Genomic DNA, 15,282 nt, shown 5'->3' on the forward strand with positions numbered 1-15,282 from the left:
TTTGGATTGAATAGATATCATAAAGGGGTTATGCCTTTAAAGGATTTATAAACTATCCACAAGATAGGATGGTGGGAGGGTCCAACCACTGAGACTCTGAGAATGAGGGCTTTCCATGTACCCTCTCTGAATGGTCCACCATTACTGTTCACTTCTATGGGACTGATGAAGGGCTATCTGCATCAGTCCAGTGCCATAGAAGTGAATAGAGCAATGGACCAACATGCACACTACTACTCTATTCTCAGAGGGCACCTTTCATTCTCGGGATCTCTTGGAGTTCTAGTGATTCAATCTTTATAATCTATCCCATTTTTGTGGGATGACCCCCCCTCCCCCCTCCCTTGAAAGAAATGTTATACTGTACATTAACAGATCTGCATCGCTTGCTTCACAAAGAAGCAGGGCTGCCAACCAGAATTTTTCTTTTATCTGGACAACTTATCCCAAAATCACAGACAGCGAACATTTTTTACGGACAAATCAGAAAACAATGAAGGAATGATAAAGATTATAAGTAGTAGTTGTTTTTGGCTCACTATTCTGATAAACCTTATTACCAGCATTTACTATGAGCTATAAAATGATAATTACCACCAAAATAATCTAGTCAAAGACCACCAGCCTCAAAACAATCATGGACACATCGATTTTTGTCATAGGCACAGGAAAAAGTTGTCTATTTTTATGGACTGTCCAGGAACTTCTGGACGGTTGGCAACCCTGCAGAGAAGTGAGTGAAAAGAACCAAAACTCCTTCTTCCTGCCACCACTTGTCCTCTTCCCTCTGGATGCAATTGATTGCTGGTGTTACTTTCTTGGATCCGTACCTTTTCTTTTTTGGATTCCTTTCCTAGCATGTCTGCAAACACACTTTCATTGTGATATGTGGTTTTAAAAGTTTTTATCCTGTAAGTGGAATAAATTGCATGTCTTTGTGAACCATGGAGTGATGGTATTTCACTATTTGGAAAGCCGTTCCTTTCTCGGAGATGAAGACTGGAAACGAGTTTTAGTTCCTCTCACTCACTTCTCTGTGAAAGAAGCGGCAAAGATCTGGTAATAGACTGTAGACGACTATTGGAAGTGGACCTGTTCCTGTTGGAGATCTTGCAGCACACTTGAAATCGCAAGGAGGACAGCTATGGTTTTATTTACAACAAGAGACCTATGTTAACTAGCCATTATGATGTATAGCTGATGCACATATACACAACCCCACTTAGGTATCTTACAACATAGCCGTAATAGTTACCTAGGCAACAGATACTATTAAAGCCCTAATGAAAGAAGGATCTCTACTGTATGATTTTCTTCTGTAGTTAAAAAGAATTCCACTGCTGTGCTTATAATGCTACCACTATTAGTGCTTGATGTGTTCAATGCCGCAGGGGGCATAAGAGAAAAATGTAGAACACATCTGAAAATGTGCAAAGATTTTATCAGTCTTTTTTATTGAAAGATATATAATTGTGCTGAAAGTCTCCAATGTAAATCAGACAAGTCTTCATCTTGTTAATGTCCCTGTTCATGGACTACTGACCACCAGGGCTCAAGCTCTGTCAAATTTCACATAGTGGTTCCTGTGGAATATTAGCATTATTCAATTTCTAGGAAATAGAGCAGCACATCTTTGTTTTATCTTGGTGTGGGTGCCAGTTCACCCCTCCTCTGCTGCTGCTCCTCCTATCAGTCCTTCTCCACCCCCTCACTCTTCCTAGTGATAGCAGAGCAATGATCAGTAGCAGGGATGAACAGCAGGGAGACGCAGGCTTCACTGTATTATAACTGTGCACTGTGTAGTGGATCCATAGAGGAGAAGATCTGCTCCACCTGCAGCCACCACAAAGTACAACTGGGAGCAGCACAAGCTTTTGAGAATGAGCCACAGCAGCATCTAAGGTGAGTTTGTCACACTTTTGTATTGTACTACACAAGGTGTAAAGTTATAGGAGAGGCACCTGGTCTTTAGCCATGTGTTGCAAAGGATAGCCTCTACCTGTAATCTTGTATAGCAGAATTACATTGAGGGTCATGTTTGAAACTTTCATCATATTTCTTGCTAACCAGCGCAGACATGCGTCCACCTTTGTGATGCACTCCTATGTTGAAGGACACTTTTTATTCAGAAGTTAGGTTCCCTTTTTGTGCATATGGTGGATAGTATATAACTAAAGGCACTCCCATTTCTGACTGCCTTTACCTATAGAAATCTAGCACATATTTCTAGAACAGGTAGTTGCATGAGTTTTTCTGTAGACTCCCCATTGTATATTGTTTTACCTAGTGAAGTCTTGATGTGTGAATCCATGGTTTATTCAATACAGCTTGTAGGATTGTGATAAAAGTGGCAGGGCTTGTCAGAATGTCTCTATTTAGATCTAATTTCCTGTTTTCTGTCCCTAAGGAACATAGTCCTTTTCTGGAGATAATCATATGCACGGTGGACTCAGCTTGTCGTCTGGGCCCTCTTCTTTTTAACTCTTGCTAGGAAGACACATCTGGATGGTTCAAGAGCTGCATTCTTGGTTTCCGCTGCTTACAAAGCTGACCACTGGATCATGGATAATGAAGGTTTCACAAAGAAGCATCCCAGCTGAAGGCACAGTCAGAAGGCTCAGCCTTGGCAACCACTTGCTGGATGTTATGCCTGCTAGAAACATGTGTCAGGGCTCAGCCTAGGAACTCACCATCCAGCCTCCCACCTCCATGAGGCCAGAGAGGAGAAGCTGAGTGGAGGGTGCTTTGTCACTCTTTCAGGTGAGACGAATGTTCCTGTCAGGGAAGTCACGGACGGTGACAATCTGTAATTGTGTGATTAATTAAGTGCTATACCATGTCACCAGAATACACAAGCAGAAGCTTGCTGGGCTTCACTATTCTGTCACATATGCCGTTACTTATAAGTGCTATGTTACAAAAAGTTTTATGATGTTGAGAGGCTTTTACAGAGTTTTTGCCTTCATCTACACTTCTTATATCCTTGCCTATGTGAACAGGAGGTCAACTTAGTTCAATTTATTTTCCACCAAGGTGCCTCCTGCTCCCAGTAGGTAAACAGTCACCGGGGAAAGCCAGTTATATCAATCTACTGTATAATCAAAGAAATCTGTATCTATCTGTCTCTTTATCTATGTATCCTAGATCCATCTATTTATGAAATGATTACTTACTGTAGGTGGATGAGCTTGACCACAATAAAATAACCTAACCTCACATGCATAGTGTCAACACTGTATATGTTGTGCGTGCTGCTGCTTTCCAGACATAACTGAGTGATATTCTGTCTTCTAACCCATTAGTGGTTATCTCAGGTAAAATGGTATGAAATAATAATGTGCTATATATAGATGACGGGGAACGTGTGTGGTGGTGTATTCAGGGAATTGCACATTACAGGTTTTTGACCGCAGATGCCAACAATTTATTATGTGAGGCAGGGAGGTTATACTGATAGTGAGACTTGAGGTGGAATATATTAATGCACTACTTATCTTCCAGTGACAGAACATTGTCAAGCTGTCAGTGGATACTCATTAGATTGCACAGGGTTAATCAGTAATCACCCCTCCTATGTCTTTTTCTAGGTTGTATTGTAGAAGGGGGCTGTATTTAAAGAACATAAAGTAGGCAGTGTATATTTCTAGCTTATTTTTAAGCCTGTGTCATAATAATGTGTTATGTTTTATAGAAGCAGAGATTGAGCGTATCCACGGGAATAGCAAGAACTCAAAAACTGTCCTTTGACTGATAGGATGTTGTGAGAGCATCACTGCGTTCATGACACAGGGACTACAGAGTTCAGTATATAAACCAGCTCATCTAAGGGTTGGTTCCCTAGAAAAATGCAGTCCTTTGTGCGTGAGCAAATAGTTTTAACTTAACAGTGACACAACTTTGCTGAATGGTTTTTAACTGGGGTCCGGGGGCTTCGCTGTACTCTGGAGGTCCCGCCAAGTAGTCTCTTAGCATGTCCTACTGTGGCTTTGTGGGTCTACAACTGACTAGTCTTTGCCACAACTTGCCCTGCCTATACATTACTCACGGAGTTCGAAGGTGATATGTTTTTCCCCTCCGTAACTGCTCTTGGCTGCTATGCCGCTACCTTTCATGGTTCTGGATTACCCTTGGTTGCATGTATGCAATGTGTACCTAAAATATACACTGAATGAGGCCCCATTCACACAGCTGTATTTTTCATCCACATCCATTCCGTATTTATTGTGTATCGAATGCGGACCCATTCATTTCAGTAGGGCCGCAAAAACTGCAGACAGCACACCGTGTGCTGCCTGCACCCGTATGTCCTTGCTGGCACCCCGCAAAAAAGATAGAACATGTCCTATTCTTGTTAGTTTTGAGGACAAGAATAGGCATTGTTAGGATGCATTCACATGACTGTATCTGCTTTGTGGACCATGTGCATCCTATGCTTTTCGCAAAACAGACAAGAATAGGACATGTTCTATAATTTCCCTATTGGCTGTCTGCATTTTCTGCTGCCCCATAAAATTTAATGGGTCCGGTCATGTGAATGCCCCCTTACAATGGTGCCCATGAAAAGTGCAGGATGCACATGGACCTCATCCATATTTTGCAGATCTGCGATTTGCGGACCACAAAATGGATATAGTCATGTGAATGCCCCTAGCACAAGAGTATGACCAAAATCTAAGGGGTGTCAAACATAGTTCTACTGCACAGTTTAACAGCATTAACTTGATTCCATAACTTTAATAGTAGCTCTAAGTGGTTGTCCTCAGGATAGGTCATCAATAACAGATTGGCAAGGGTCCTAACCCCTGTTCAAAAAGGCCATGGTGCTTGTGCGATTGCTGCTTCTTCTGCAGTGTTTACCTGCATGCCATCTAGATTGTAGAGGTGGGTCAATATAATTACAGCTTCTTCTCCTATTTATTTGAATTTGTAATTACACTGGACCACCTCTACAGTCTAGACAGCGTGCAGGTAGACAGTGAAGAGCACAAGCACTCGCAGAAGCACCATGGCCTTTTTTCGACAGGTGACCAGTGGGGGTGCTGAGAGTTGGGCTCTCACAGATGTGATATTGATGACCTATCCTGATTCCTGATAATAGGCTATCAATATGATAACACTGCACAGCCCCTTTAACAATTTGCTACTCACCACTTAGGAGAAATAGAGGGTGACTGCACAGTCCCCTGTTAAAGGGGCACTGACCAGCAATATTTAGCTGGACACCTGAAATGAAATGTGGTCACAAATACAGGACATCATACATATATATAGGTTTTGTGAAGAAACTTGGAGTTGACAAACTGAGAAAAAAGATCGTATCTGCAGTCTGTGCACTCTGGTTAAAAAAAATGATATGGCATCTCCCTGATCTTAACTTATTGCCTTGGAGTGGCTCAGTTATGCAGAAATGGAAATTCGCCACTGGGGTGAGAGAATCGAGTTTTGTATCCAAGATCAGAAGTCAGTTAGTTCATAAACTTCCTCAGGGGCTCGCAGCACTTGCTTGTAAATGCATCTAACAAATGGGCAATGGTTGGGAAAGAATATCCCTATGAGTGCTCTTGTGGGTTCCTGTGTCCAGTGATATCGGCCTTGTTAGTGGGCCCTCAGCTGTATCACCTTTAACGTCTGCATGTATATGGCAATTGCTTAAATAGGAATATCACATTTTACCATTTATTTTTAATACATTCATTTTAGCAGCAGGATAGCTCTAATAATAAAATAGTGGACACACCCATTAGGTGGCAGTTTATGATGGGCTCCAGAATCCAAACTGACAGATCCTCAGGAGAAATGTGGAGAATAAGGATGAGCGAATCAAGCTTCGCATGAAAGATCCGAAGTCGATTAGTTCATAAACCTCGTTTTAATGTGGTATGGAGACCTGTCTCTGTACAGCATTAAAATGTATGTGCTTCGGAGAATCAATGCGCAATGGAATTTCTTATCTATTAAGCAAGGTGAACAACATTCAGTTAGATAGCTCTGTGCCCTACACAGGGATTGATGCAAACTGCATTGTCTCCATATGGATTCCTTCAGCTTCAGATTACAGTCCCTACACTGTCCCTGCAGTCTCCCTATGCTCTACCTATGATCTCCCTACACTCCCCCTGTTTCTATCCAATATTCCACAATCAAAAGCTTTTAGCAACAATGTCCCTAACACTTGTCACGTCTCTCCTTATACTCAGTTCACAGGTAACTGACGGGGCTGGCTAACTGATCTTGCGTGATCTCATGTGATCTCGCATGATCTTACATTCCAGGGCTTCTTACTTTCACTTTGTAAAACGTGCAGCCACCATTTTGTTTACCACAGAGCACAAGGAAATTCTGATTTATTGCGAATCAAATTTTTCCTAAAATTCAGTTCGAATTCCACATTCAATGCTTCAGAATCATTCAACACTATTCTCCATTCTCTATAAAACTCAATTTAAATGGGTTGTCTAGTATTATAAAAACATAGCTGCTTTATTCCAATTACAGCGCTACCCCTGTCCACAGGTTGTGTGTAGTATTGCAGCTCAGCCTTAGTCACTTCAATAGAGCTGAGCTGCAATATCAGACACAACCTACGGAGAGATTTGGTGCTATTTTTGGCAGAAGCTTGCCATATTTTTCTAATCATGCATGACCCCTTTAAAATTCAGTTTATTTCACAAAACATATAATATATAGATAAATTAGATATTAATCCAATTTATTTTAATCTTGTTTTAAGTATCTGATTTGCATTACATCTTCACTAAGAGTACTAGAGCAGCAAACGCCTGTTATTAAAGCAGTTACATAAAATTAGGGGGAAAAAAAGTCAAATTTTTATTAGAAACAGTGCAAACCTTGTCAATGGGCAGCAACTTGGTATTTTTGGTTAGTGTTATGAAGCACAAACCTTTCTTAGAAGCTTCTCCGTCATACATATACATGTTCACATAGCCATAGTGTTCTGCTATAATTCATTATGCATGTGGCTTTGTAATTAGAGTTGAGCGAACACCTGGATGTTCGGGTTCGAGAAGTTCGGCCGAACATCCCGGAAATGTTCGGGTTCGGGATCCGAACCCGATCCGAACTTCGTCCCGAACCCGAACCCCATTGAAGTCAATGGGGACCCGAACTTTTCGGCACTAAAAAGGCTGTAAAACAGCCCAGGAAAGAGCTAGAGGGCTGCAAAAGGCAGCAACATGTAGGTAAATCCCCTGCAAACAAATGTGGATAGGGAAATGAATTAAAATAAAAATTAAATAAATAAAAATTAACCAAAATCAATTGGAGAGAGGTTCCATAGCAGAGAATCTGGCTTCCCGTCACCCACCACTGGAACAGTCCATTCTCAGATATTTAGGCCCCGGCACCCAGGCAGAGGAGAGAGGTCCCGTAACAGAGAATCTGTCTTCATGTCAGCAGAGAATTAGTCTGCATGTCATAGCAGAGAATGAGGCTTCACGTCAGCCACCACTGCAACAGTCCATTGGCATATATTTAGGCCCAGCACCCAGGCAGAGGAGGGAGGTCCCGTAACAGAGAATCTGTCTTCATGTCAGCAGAGAATTAGTCTGCATGTCATAGCAGAGAATGAGGCTTCACGTCAGCCACCACTGCAACAGTCCATTGGCATATATTTAGGCCCAGCACACACACAGGCAGAGGAGAGAGGTCCCGTAACAGAGAATCTGGCTTCATGTCAGCAGAGAATCAGTCTGCATGTCATAGCAGAGAATGAGGCTTCACGTCAGCCACCACTGCAACAGTCCATTGGCATATATTTAGGCCCAGCACACACACAGGCAGAGGAGAGAGGTCCCGTAACAGAGGATCTGGCTTCATGTCAGCAGAGAATCAGTCTGCATGTCATAGCAGAGAATCAGGCTTCACGTCAGCCACCACTGCAACAGTCCATTGTCATAAATTTAGGCCCAGCACCCAGGCAGAGGAGAGAGGTCCCGTAACAGACAATCTGGCTTCATGTCAGCAGAGAATTAGTCTGCATGTCATAGCAGAGAATCAGGCTTCACGTCAGCCACCACTGCAACAGTCCATTGGCATATATTTAGGCCTAGCACACAGGCAGAGGAGAGAGGTCCCGTAACAGACAATCTGGCTTCATGTCAGCAGAGAATCAGTCTGCATGTCATAGCAGAGAATGAGGCTTCACGTCACCCACCACTGCAACAGTCCATTGGCATATATTTAGGCCTAGCACACAGGCAGAGCAGAGAGGTCCCGTAACAGACAATCTGGCTTCATGACAGCAGAGAATCAGTCTGCATGTCATAGCAGAGAATGAGGCTTCACGTCACCCACCACTGCAACAGTCCATTGGCATATATTTAGGCCTAGCACACAGGCAGAGCAGAGAGGTCCCGTAACAGACGATCTGGCTTCATGTCAGCAGAGAATCAGTCTGCATGTCATAGCAGAGAATGAGGCTTCACGTCAGCCACCACTGCAACAGTCCATTGGCATATATTTAGGCCCAGCACCCAGGCAGAGGAGGGAGGTCCCGTAACAGAGAATCTGTCTTCATGTCAGCAGAGAATTAGTCTGCATGTCATAGCAGAGAATGAGGCTTCACGTCAGCCACCACTGCAACAGTCCATTGGCATATATTTAGGCCCAGCACACACACAGGCAGAGGAGAGAGGTCCCGTAACAGACAATCTGGCTTCATGTCAGCAGAGAATTAGTCTGCATGTCATAGCAGAGAATGAGGCTTCACGTCAGCCACCACTGCAACAGTCCATTGGCATATATTTAGGCCCAGCACACACACAGGCAGAGGAGAGAGGTCCCGTAACAGAGAATCTGTCTTCATGTCAGCAGAGAATTAGTCTGCATGTCATAGCAGAGAATCAGGCTTCACGTCACCCACCACTGCAACAGTCCATTGGCATATATTTAGGCCCAGCACCCAGGCAGAGGAGGGAGGTCCCGTAACAGAGAATCTGTCTTCATGTCAGCAGAGAATTAGTCTGCATGTCATAGCAGAGAATGAGGCTTCACGTCAGCCACCACTGCAACAGTCCATTGGCATATATTTAGGCCCAGCACACACACAGGCAGAGGAGAGAGGTCCCGTAACAGAGGATCTGGCTTCATGTCAGCAGAGAATCAGTCTGCATGTCATAGCAGAGAATCAGGCTTCACGTCAGCCACCACTGCAACAGTCCATTGTCATAAATTTAGGCCCAGCACCCAGGCAGAGGAGAGAGGTCCCGTAACAGACAATCTGGCTTCATGTCAGCAGAGAATTAGTCTGCATGTCATAGCAGAGAATCAGGCTTCACGTCAGCCACCACTGCAACAGTCCATTGGCATATATTTAGGCCTAGCACACAGGCAGAGGAGAGAGGTCCCGTAACAGACAATCTGGCTTCATGTCAGCAGAGAATCAGTCTGCATGTCATAGCAGAGAATGAGGCTTCACGTCACCCACCACTGCAACAGTCCATTGGCATATATTTAGGCCTAGCACACAGGCAGAGCAGAGAGGTCCCGTAACAGACAATCTGGCTTCATGACAGCAGAGAATCAGTCTGCATGTCATAGCAGAGAATGAGGCTTCACGTCACCCACCACTGCAACAGTCCATTGGCATATATTTAGGCCTAGCACACAGGCAGAGCAGAGAGGTCCCGTAACAGACGATCTGGCTTCATGTCAGCAGAGAATCAGTCTGCATGTCATAGCAGAGAATGAGGCTTCACGTCAGCCACCACTGCAACAGTCCATTGGCATATATTTAGGCCCAGCACCCAGGCAGAGGAGGGAGGTCCCGTAACAGAGAATCTGTCTTCATGTCAGCAGAGAATTAGTCTGCATGTCATAGCAGAGAATGAGGCTTCACGTCAGCCACCACTGCAACAGTCCATTGGCATATATTTAGGCCCAGCACACACACAGGCAGAGGAGAGAGGTCCCGTAACAGACAATCTGGCTTCATGTCAGCAGAGAATTAGTCTGCATGTCATAGCAGAGAATGAGGCTTCACGTCAGCCACCACTGCAACAGTCCATTGGCATATATTTAGGCCCAGCACACACACAGGCAGAGGAGAGAGGTCCCGTAACAGAGAATCTGTCTTCATGTCAGCAGAGAATTAGTCTGCATGTCATAGCAGAGAATCAGGCTTCACGTCACCCACCACTGCAACAGTCCATTGGCATATATTTAGGCCCAGCACCCAGGCAGAGGAGGGAGGTCCCGTAACAGAGAATCTGTCTTCATGTCAGCAGAGAATTAGTCTGCATGTCATAGCAGAGAATGAGGCTTCACGTCAGCCACCACTGCAACAGTCCATTGGCATATATTTAGGCCCAGCACACACACAGGCAGAGGAGAGAGGTCCCGTAACAGAGAATCTGTCTTCATGTCAGCAGAGAATTAGTCTGCATGTCATAGCAGAGAATGAGGCTTCACGTCAGCCACCACTGCAACAGTCCATTGGCATATATTTAGGCCCAGCACACACACAGGCAGAGGAGAGAGGTCCCGTAACAGACAATCTGGCTTCATGTCAGCAGAGAATTAGTCTGCATGTCATAGCAGAGAATGAGGCTTCACGTCACCCACCACTGCAACAGTCCATTGGCATATATTTAGGCCCAGCACCCAGGCAGAGGAGGGAGGTCCCGTAACAGAGAATCTGTCTTCATGTCAGCAGAGAATTAGTCTGCATGTCATAGCAGAGAATGAGGCTTCACGTCAGCCACCACTGCAACAGTCCATTGGCATATATTTAGGCCCAGCACACACACAGGCAGAGGAGAGAGGTCCCGTAACAGAGGATCTGGCTTCATGTCAGCAGAGAATCAGTCTGCATGTCATAGCAGAGAATCAGGCTTCACGTCAGCCACCACTGCAACAGTCCATTGTCATAAATTTAGGCCCAGCACCCAGGCAGAGGAGAGAGGTCCCGTAACAGAGAATCTGGCTTCATGTCAGCAGAGAATCAGTCTTCATATCATAGCAGAGAATCAGGCTTCACGTCACCCACCACTGTAAGAGTCAATTTTCATAAATTTAGGCCCAGAACCCAGGCAGAGGAGAAAGGTCCCGTAACAGACAATCTGGCTTCATGTCAGCAGAGAATCAGTCTTCATATCATAGCAGAGAATCAGGCTTCACGTCACCCACCACTGTAAGAGTCAATTTTCATAAATTTAGGCCCAGAACCCAGGCAGAGGAGAAAGGTCCCGTAACAGACAATCTGGCTTCATGTCAGCAGAGAATCAGTCTTCATATCATAGCAGAGAATCAGGCTTCACGTCACCCACCACTGTAAGAGTCAATTTTCATAAATTTAGGCCCAGAACCCAGGCAGAGGAGAAAGGTCCCGTAACAGACAATCTGGCTTCATGTCAGCAGAGAATCAGTCTTCATATCATAGCAGAGAATCAGGCTTCACGTCACCCACCACTGTAAGAGTCAATTTTCATAAATTTAGGCCCAGAACCCAGGCAGAGGAGAAAGGTCCCGTAACAGACAATCTGGCTTCATGTCAGCAGAGAATCAGTCTTCATATCATAGCAGAGAATCAGGCTTCACGTCACCCACCACTGTAAGAGTCAATTTTCATAAATTTAGGCCCAGAACCCAGGCAGAGGAGAAAGGTCCCGTAACAGACAATCTGGCTTCATGTCAGCAGAGAATCAGTCTTCATATCATAGCAGAGAATCAGGCTTCACGTCACCCACCACTGCAACAGTCCATTGGCATATATTTAGGCCTAGCACACAGGCAGAGCAGAGAGGTCCCGTAACAGACAATCTGGCTTCATGACAGCAGAGAATCAGTCTGCATGTCATAGCAGAGAATCAGGCTTCACGTCAGCCACCACTGCAACAGTCCATTGTCATAAATTTAGGCCCAGCACCCAGGCAGAGGAGAGAGGTCCCGTAACAGACAATCTGGCTTTATGTCAGCAGAGAATTAGTCTGCATGTCATAGCAGAGAATCAGGCTTCATGTCAGCCACCACTGCAACAGTCCATTGGCATATATTTAGGCCTAGCACACAGGCAGAGGAGAGGTTCATTCAACTTTGGGTAGCATCGCAATATAATGGTAAAATGAAAATAAAAATAGGATTGAATGAGGAAGTGCCCTGGAGTCCAATAATATATGGTTATGGGGAGGTAGTTAATGTCTAATCTGGACAAGGGACGGACAGGTCCTGTGGGATCCATGCCTGGTTCATTTTTATGAACGTCAGCTTGTCCACATTGGCTGTAGACAGGCGGCTGCGTTTGTCTGTAATGACGCCCCCTGCCGTGCTGAATACACGTTCAGACAAAACGCTGGCTGCCGGGCAGGCCAGCACCTCCAAGGCATAAAAGGCTAGCTCTGGCCACGTGGACAATTTAGAGACCCAGAAGTTGAATGGGGCCGAACCATCAGTCAGTACGTGGAGGGGTGTGCACACGTACTGTTCCACCATGTTAGTGAAATGTTGCCTCCTGCTAACACGTTGCGTATCAGGTGGTGGTGCAGTTAGCTGTGGCGTGTTGACAAAAGTTTTCCACATCTCTGCCATGCTAACCCTGCCCTCAGAGGAGCTGGCCGTGACACAGCTGCCTTGGCGACCTCTTGCTCCTCCTCTGCCTTGGCCTTGGGCTTCCACTTGTTCCCCTGTGACATTTGGGAATGCTCTCAGTAGCGCGTCTACCAACGTGCGCTTGTACTCGCGCATCTTCCTATCACGCTCCAGTGCAGGAAGTAAGGTGGGCACATTGTCTTTGTAGCGTGGATCCAGCAGGGTGGCAACCCAGTAGTCCGCACAGGTTAAAATGTGGGCAACTCTGCTGTCGTTGCGCAGGCACTGCAGCATGTAGTCGCTCATGTGTGCCAGGCTGCCCAGGGATAAGGACAAGCTGTCCTCTGTGGGAGGCGTATCGTCATCGTCCTGCCTTTCCCCCCAGCCACGCACCAGTGATGGACCCGAGCTGCGTTGGGTGCCACCCCGCTGTGACCATGCTTCATCCTCATCCTCCTCCACCTCCTCCTCATCCTCGTCCTCCTCGTCCTCCAGTAGTGGGCCCTGGCTGGCCACATTTGTACCTGGCCTCTGCTGTTGCCAAAAACCTCCCTCTGAGTCACTTCGAAGAGACTGGCCTGAAAGTGCTAAAAATGACCCCTCTTCCTCCTCCTCCTCCTCCTCCTCCTGGGCCACCTCCTCTTCCATCATCGCCCTAAGTGTTTTCTCAAGGAGACATAGAAGTGGTATTGTAACGCTGATAACGGTGTCATCGCCACTGGCCATGTTGGTGGAGTACTCGAAACAGCGCAACAGGGCACACAGGTCTCGCATGGAGGCCCAGTCATTGGTGGTGAAGTGGTGCTGTTCTGTAGTGCGACTGACCCGTGCGTGCTGCAGCTGAAACTCCACTATGGCCTGCTGCTGCTCGCACAGTCTGTCCAGCATGTGCAAGGTGGAGTTCCACCTGGTGGGCACGTCGCATATGAGGCGGTGAGCGGGAAGGCCGAAGTTACGCTGTAGCGCAGACAGGCGAGCAGCAGCAGGATGTGAACGCCGGAAGCGCGAACAGACGGCCCGCACTTTATGCAGCAGCTCTGACATGTCGGGGTAGTTGTGAATGAACTTCTGCACCACCAAATTCAGCACATGCGCCAAGCAAGGGATGTGCGTCAAATTGGCTAGTCCCAGAGCTGCAACGAGATTTCGCCCATTATCACACACCACCAGGCCGGGCTTGAGGCTCACCGGCAGCAACCACTCGTCGGTCTGTTGTTCTATACCCCGCCACAACTCCTGTGCGGTGTGGGGCCTGTCCCCCAAACATATGAGTTTCAGAATGGCCTGCTGACGTTTACCCCGGGCTGTGCTGAAGTTGGTGGTGAAGGTGTGTGGCTGACTGGATGAGCAGGTGGAAGAAGAGGAGGAGGAAGCCGAGAAGGAGGAGGTGGCAACAGGAGGCAAAGAATGTTGCCCTGCGATCCTTGGCGGCGGAAGGACGTGCGCCAAACAGCTCTCCGCCTGGGGCCCAGCTGCCACTACATTTACCCAGTGTGCAGTTAGGGAGATATAGCGTCCCTGGCCGTGCTTACTGGTCCACGTATCTGTGGTTAGGTGGACCTTGCCACAGATGGCGTTGCGCAGTGCACACTTGATTTTATCGGATACTTGGTTGTGCAGGGAAGGCACGGCTCTCTTGGAGAAGTAGTGCCGGCTGGGAACAACATACTGTGGGACAGCAAGCGACATGAGCTGTTTGAAGCTGTCTGTGTCCACCAGCCTAAATGACAGCATTTCATAGGCCAGTAGTTTAGAAATGCTGGCATTCAGGGCCAGGGATCGAGGGTGGCTAGGTGGGAATTTACGCTTTCTATCAAATGTTTGTGAGATGGAGAGCTGAACGCTGGCGTGTGACATGGTTGAGACGCTTGGTGACGGAGGTGGTGGTGGTGGTGTTGGTGGTACATCCCCTGTTTGCTGGGCGGCAGGTGCCAACGTTCCTCCAGAGGCGGAGGAAGAGGCCGAGGCGGCAGCAGCAGAAGAGGTAGCAGGGGGAGCCTGAGTGACTTCCTTGGTTTTAAGGTGTTTACTCCACTGCAGTTCATGCTTTGCATGCAGGTGCCTGGTCATGCAGGTTGTGCTCAGGTTCAGAACGTTAATGCCTCGCTTCAGGCTCTGATGGCACAGCGTGCAAACCACTCGGGTCTTGTCGTCAGCACATTGTTTGAAGAAGTGCCATGCCAGGGAACTCCTTGAAGCTGCCTTTGGGGTGCTCGGTCCCAGATGGCGGCGGTCAGTAGCAGGCGGAGTCTCTTGGCGGCGGGTGTTCTGCTTTTGCCCACTGCTCCCTCTTTTGCTACGCTGTTGGCTCGGTCTCACCACTGCCTCTTCCTCCGAACTGTGAAAGTCAGTGGCACGACCTTCATTCCATGTGGGGTCTAGGACCTCATCGTCCCCTGCATCGTCTTCCACCCAGTCTTGATCCCTGACCTCCTGTTCAGTCTGCACACTGCAGAAAGACGCAGCAGTTGGCACCTGTGTTTCGTCATCATCAGAGACATGCTGAGGTGGTATTCCCATGTCCTCATCATCAGGAAACATAAGTGGTTGTGCGTCAGTGCATTCTATGTCTTTCACCGCTGGGGAAGGGCTAGGTGGATGCCCTTGGGAAACCCTGCCAGCGGAGTCTTCAAACAGCATAAGAGACTGCTGCATAACTTGAGGCTGAGACAGTTTCCCTGGTATGCATGGGGGTGATGTGACAGACTGATGGGGTTGGTTTTCAGGCGCCATCTGTGC

General features: G+C 46.9%; 1 protein-coding gene across 1 annotated transcript in view; it reads left to right on the forward strand.

The window, feature by feature from the left end:
* Window positions 1-1,751: 1,751 nt before the first annotated feature.
* Window positions 1,752-15,282, forward strand: part of TMEM200A (transmembrane protein 200A) — a 175,857-nt gene continuing 162,326 nt past the window's right edge. The window contains exons 1-2 of the mRNA XM_044288144.1: window positions 1,752-1,902; window positions 2,408-2,760. The gene's annotated coding sequence lies outside the window, so the exon portion shown is untranslated. The remainder of the gene's footprint in view (window positions 1,903-2,407; window positions 2,761-15,282) is intronic.

Source organism: Bufo gargarizans, chromosome 3 (assembly GCF_014858855.1).
Source record: "Bufo gargarizans isolate SCDJY-AF-19 chromosome 3, ASM1485885v1, whole genome shotgun sequence".
In the NCBI taxonomy this organism is placed as follows: Eukaryota; Metazoa; Chordata; class Amphibia; order Anura; family Bufonidae; genus Bufo; species Bufo gargarizans.